The sequence below is a fragment of the Hakea prostrata genome, chromosome 10 (genome assembly GCF_041222555.1).
Source record: "Hakea prostrata isolate BN-2017 chromosome 10, UWA_Hpros_2, whole genome shotgun sequence".
NCBI classification, from domain to species: Eukaryota; Viridiplantae; Streptophyta; class Magnoliopsida; order Proteales; family Proteaceae; genus Hakea; species Hakea prostrata.
In genome coordinates this window covers 50,328,367-50,333,417 of record NC_142609.1, presented here as the reverse complement: position 1 = coordinate 50,333,417, position 5,051 = coordinate 50,328,367, and the positions used below count along the sequence as shown (strand labels likewise).

Below are 5,051 nucleotides of genomic sequence, written 5' to 3'. Positions count from 1 at the left end.
TTACCGAGCTGACTTGTTCAATTAGGTGCACAGTTTTAGGTGTTTGAGTTTTCAACTTACGCTTTTGGGTGCACAAATCTTTTAGAAACTTAGCATAAGCTGGGACTTGCTTGATTGCATCTAATAGTGGGAGATTGATACGAACTTGTTGGAATAAATCAATCATCTCTTGCATCTTAGCATTCTTTCTAGAATCTGGAATTGAGGACTCAAGAGCTTCGGGGAAGGGGGCTTTGGGAGTGTAAGATTTAGGAGTAGGACCCTCTACAATCGGAATGTGCAACCCCTTACGAGGAAATTGATGGGAAATACTCACATGTGGTGTTTCTTTACTAGGCTTGTGTGCATCATCGCCAGTCTTATGGGTCAAATCAACCTCCTCTCGACTCTCAAGATCAATGGGCAATGGCTTGGGAGTAGGCAAAGGTGCATAATATTCCTTCCCACTATGTGTCACAATAGAGACTGCTTGGACTTGTTCTTTCCTAGACCCAATTTGATGATTAGGGTTACCTATTTGGTTGACTAGGTAACTGACCAACCTCCCTCCTACTGATAGCATCAGCTAGTTGACCAAGTTGGGTTTCCAATTTGTTAATGAACTGAGAATGAGAATGCAACACTTGAGTGTTTTGCTCTAATCCACTAAGTGCTTTTAGTACCTTATCCTCAAATGATGAATTATGTGAGGGTTGTGGAGATGATGGTTACTCATTTCTATAGGCATTTTGGTGCATATTAAATGGAGGTGGCCTATAAGGTATTTGATTAGAGGGATTGGGCATTGAGTTTCGCCATGAAAAATTGGGGTGGTTTCGCCATCCTAGGTTGTAGGTATTGGAATATGGATCATTGCCCAATTTAGAGACTCCTTGGGCCAAATGTGCATGCTCCTTAACAAACTCAGGGTATTGTGTAGCCAAACAGCAATCAGTGGCATGATGGGATAGGCTAGAACATAAAACACATGCTTCAATTTGACTAGGTGGAGAGAAACTTGTAGGAAGTGGAGATGCGGTTTGTTGTCCTAATGACAAGAGATGGTCCAATTTCTTTGATAGCAAGTCAACCTTAGTGCTTATCTCAATGGTAGGATTGATCTCATAGAGACCGCTCCTCTTTGGTTGCCCAATGGATGGAATCTCAGTCCTAGTTGCTGAAGCATGGTGTTGGGAGTTTTCACTAAGGGTCTCAAAAAGTTCCCATGCTTCATTCTCTTTCTTGTGCATGAAAGTCCCACCACAAGAAGAATCAACCATTTGCCTATGTCGGTCTCTAAGGCCATCATAAAAGCATTGAACCAATTGCCATTTAGGAATAACATGATGGGGCACTTTCTAAGTAATTCTTTTAGTCTTTCCCAAGCCTCATGAAATTGTTCTCCTTCTTGTTGGGAGAAACTCGTTATCGCTTTCCTAATGCTATTGGTACGGCCAATGGGGAAGAACTTTTTAAGGAACTCCTGTTGCATGTTTACCCAAGTGGAAATTTTAACATTGTCCAAAAAATGAAGCCAATGCTTAGCTTTATCTTTAAGGGAGAATGGGAAAAGAAGTAACCTTAAAGCATCAACTGAGAGGTTTTGAATTTTAACCGTGGATGACACCTCTAAAAACTCATCTAAGTGATTATAAGGCTCTTCATTGGCAAGTCCATAAAAAGATGGTAGCATTTGAATCACACTAGATTTGATCTCATATTGAGCCGCCTCTATGTCAGGCAACTTAATACAAGAAACCGGAGTATATATCGTAGGAATGAAGTGCTCACTCAAGGGCCTCATTGGAGGCTCATAGTTTGCCATGGTTCTTTGCCTTCTAAGGTTGGCCAAAGTCTCTTCTAACTCTAAGTCAAGTGAAGTCAACTAAGGGTTTAGGGACCAACGACCATGCATACACACAGAAGAATGAAAAAAAGAATAAGCTAAATAAGTAAAATTAAAAGAAAATAACTATGGCAAAAGGGAGAGTTTAGGACGGACCTGAAGTGCAATCCACGTGATCTTTCGAACAAAAGTTACACATGTGGGATCTGAGGGATGGGGATTTTTAAAAATTAACCTAAACAACCCAATCTAATGCAAATATTACAATTGAAAAGTCCTAAATACAATTATATCTAAGAAATAAAAGATAACAACCTAAACTAATTATCGAATCGCTACTCTTGCAGTTACCTACAAAACAAAAGAAAAAGAGATTAGTTAAATAAGCAAAGAAAAATTAAAAATTAAAAACACTAAAATTATTCTAAAAATTATGCCTAATTGACAAAAATCAATCCTAGCAACCGTGCTTTGGTTCCCCGGCAACGGCGCCAAAATTTGATCGTGTCGCTAACCAATCAAAAATAAAATCCTATACTAATCTAGCAAGCAGAAAGTAAGGGGTCGAACTATGGGGAACTAAAAGGCTAAGTTACTAAGATTGAATTCAACAAAACTAAATTTAAACTAAATCTATTACTTAATGCAAAAACTTAAACTATGAGTATGTGAAGATCTTTGGGATTTTGAATCCCCAATGCTTTTCCCTAACCGATATAACTTTACACTTCAAAGCAAATTAAGGATGGTCTTCCTAGGTATGCCCTATCTTCGCAAGACTATCGTCCTTCGCAGAAGCTTGGCACGCTTAGTTTGCTGAGTTATAAAACATCTTTGGCCAGACTCAAACACAATCAACTAGAAGAGATAGAACAATCAAATTAATGAAATAAGCATGGTTCATCAACATCTCAAAGAAAAGGAACTAGCTACTCATTATCACAAAGTTCATAAGAAAAATAAAGATGAAACATAGGGGGAGAGAGAGAGAGAGAGATGTGGTCTTCTTCTTCAGCAATAAGAGAGATGAGAGCCGCGTTCGCCGTCCTGTTCTCTTCTCTGTGGCTAGCTTCTCTTTTATGTCTCCCGCACATAATGAATCCCCTCTCTTTACCCGTCGATTTGACCTTTATTCTTTCGGATTTTGGAAAAACTCAAAACTGGAAAGTTGTAGATATTTTCAATATCGTTCCATAGCATCTTGAATCACTGAAATTCAAGCTCATACGAGAGAGATATGCCCAAAATACTGAAGGTAGGTCTGTTTACCAGATTTTCAGATTTATTACCAATTTTGTTCCTTAGACCTCCACCTGTTTCCAATTTGACTAAGATCTCACTTTTCATGATTTCTTGGGCAGCAAGATTGAATGCCATGATTTAAAATCCACCAATATCTAATATATTTGCCAACTTTACTCCATATTATCTCTAATATCCAAAATCACCTTATTCCTGAAAAATACACAAAAATACTCAATTAGCTCTCTTCAATTAAATAAGTATGGGGAATTAAATCAAATAAATAATGGTAAATGCATGCTTATCAACTATGGAGGTGGCAATGCAGTGGACAAGGTCCTTGGTGACATGGTCTCAAGGATGGCACAAAAGGAGGACTTGGAAGATCTGATGAGAGCTTTTACTTCCGCCTGTTTGGCAGTGGAATTGAGCCCTCGGATGTTTCAGATTAGTCCTGCTAATCATGGGTATCCTGGAGTGGATACAACAAGGGAGAGATACTAGGAGGGCAAGAGCGGGAGTAGGCAATCAGATCCCAATGGCGTTGAGGAGGTTGGGACTGGGGTATTTGCAATAATAATTAAATAAGTTATACTTTGTTGATTAATCCATTTAATGGTTACAACTTTGAGAAATCAAACTAAATTTTATGTTTACTTAGGTGCTGGGAGAAAGTTGATTATCTTTTTTATCCCTTCCATGACTTCAGAACCTGTGCTTACTATTTGTTTAGATTGAACACCTTGCACATCCTGAAGGGATCTCATTGCTTAGCTGGATTTCTGGATGGCAGTCCCTCATAAATCCAAAACAGCATACTACTACATGGAATCCTTTCTTTCCTGTGAGGCGTAGCATCAGGAAACAGAATTTGTTGTTTACCGAACGGATATGCAAAATTTTTTATTTCTTAGTAATTGAATGAGGTCCAAGGTATAAATGGTTCATGTGGTACTTTTGGAGAGGAGTTTTCTTGCCAAATAATTCAATGGAGAATAGAATTTCTTGACGCCTATGGTGTTGGATGGTCATAATATATGTAGCCTTATCCTGCTTCGCAGAGAGTTTGTCTCCCAGCTCGAAGCCATAACCAATGGAGCAATCTTACCATTTTGCTGAGGTTTGCCCTCTGATTAATCCTGGAGAACTCGTAAAGCAATACTTAGAAGGTCAAGTTCCACACGGTGTGATGAAATAACTTATGGAACTAGGACTACTAGGATACAACACATAAACTGTGTCAGAGAATAAACTTTAATGAATTAAATCAGTGCTGGAAGAAGGAGAAGAAGAGGAAGAAGATGAGAGAGGCCTGTGATTCTATCAAAGTAAAACTAGAATTGCAGGCTTCCTTTATTTATTTATTTATAGATATTAAGAGCTAAGCATACAACTTGAGAGACAAGTAAGTTGTCCTCTAAAAAGGAAATAAAAAGGTACAACTTGTGGACGGAAACTTCTAGTCTTCTAACTCCTAAAATCTGGCCAAAATAGAAACTACAGAATATAAAAGTTCTGAAATTTGTAACTAACAGAAAAATAGAAAGTATGCTCCCTAAAACTCCCAAACCTTGTGCACCAAGGTTCCTCCACCAAAGATAGAAAGTAATGCAATCACATCAAAAAATAAAATCACCACCAAAGCAAGCTTGTGCACCAAGGCAGCAGCCTTGGTGCTTCTGCGCATTCTTCAACAAACTGTTTAGTTCAGTTGTATATATGGACTTTATCCCCTGATGTGTGCTGACATGCCACTAATAAAAACTGTCAATATGTGTGCAGGAGTTGGTCGTAATCAGCCTTGAGTATTGCTTTACAAGTTCTCCACTATGATCGATGTGCAAAATTGGGAAATTTTCATGCCCCTATTGTATACTAAAAGCTGAATGTACAACTTCAGGCAATCAGTATTTAGTTTTGAATCCATATCATTCAATAGGGAAGGGTACCTGTATCAAAATTATGCAACATTACATGAAGGTCC

General features: G+C 38.4%; 1 non-coding gene across 1 annotated transcript; it reads left to right on the top strand.

Annotated features, from left to right (window-relative positions):
* Positions 1-1,317: 1,317 nt before the first annotated feature.
* Positions 1,318-1,423, top strand: LOC149003802 (small nucleolar RNA R71). The gene has a single exon (XR_016170531.1). It is a non-coding gene; the product is annotated as a small nucleolar RNA R71 (small nucleolar RNA).
* Positions 1,424-5,051: the final 3,628 nt, after the last annotated feature.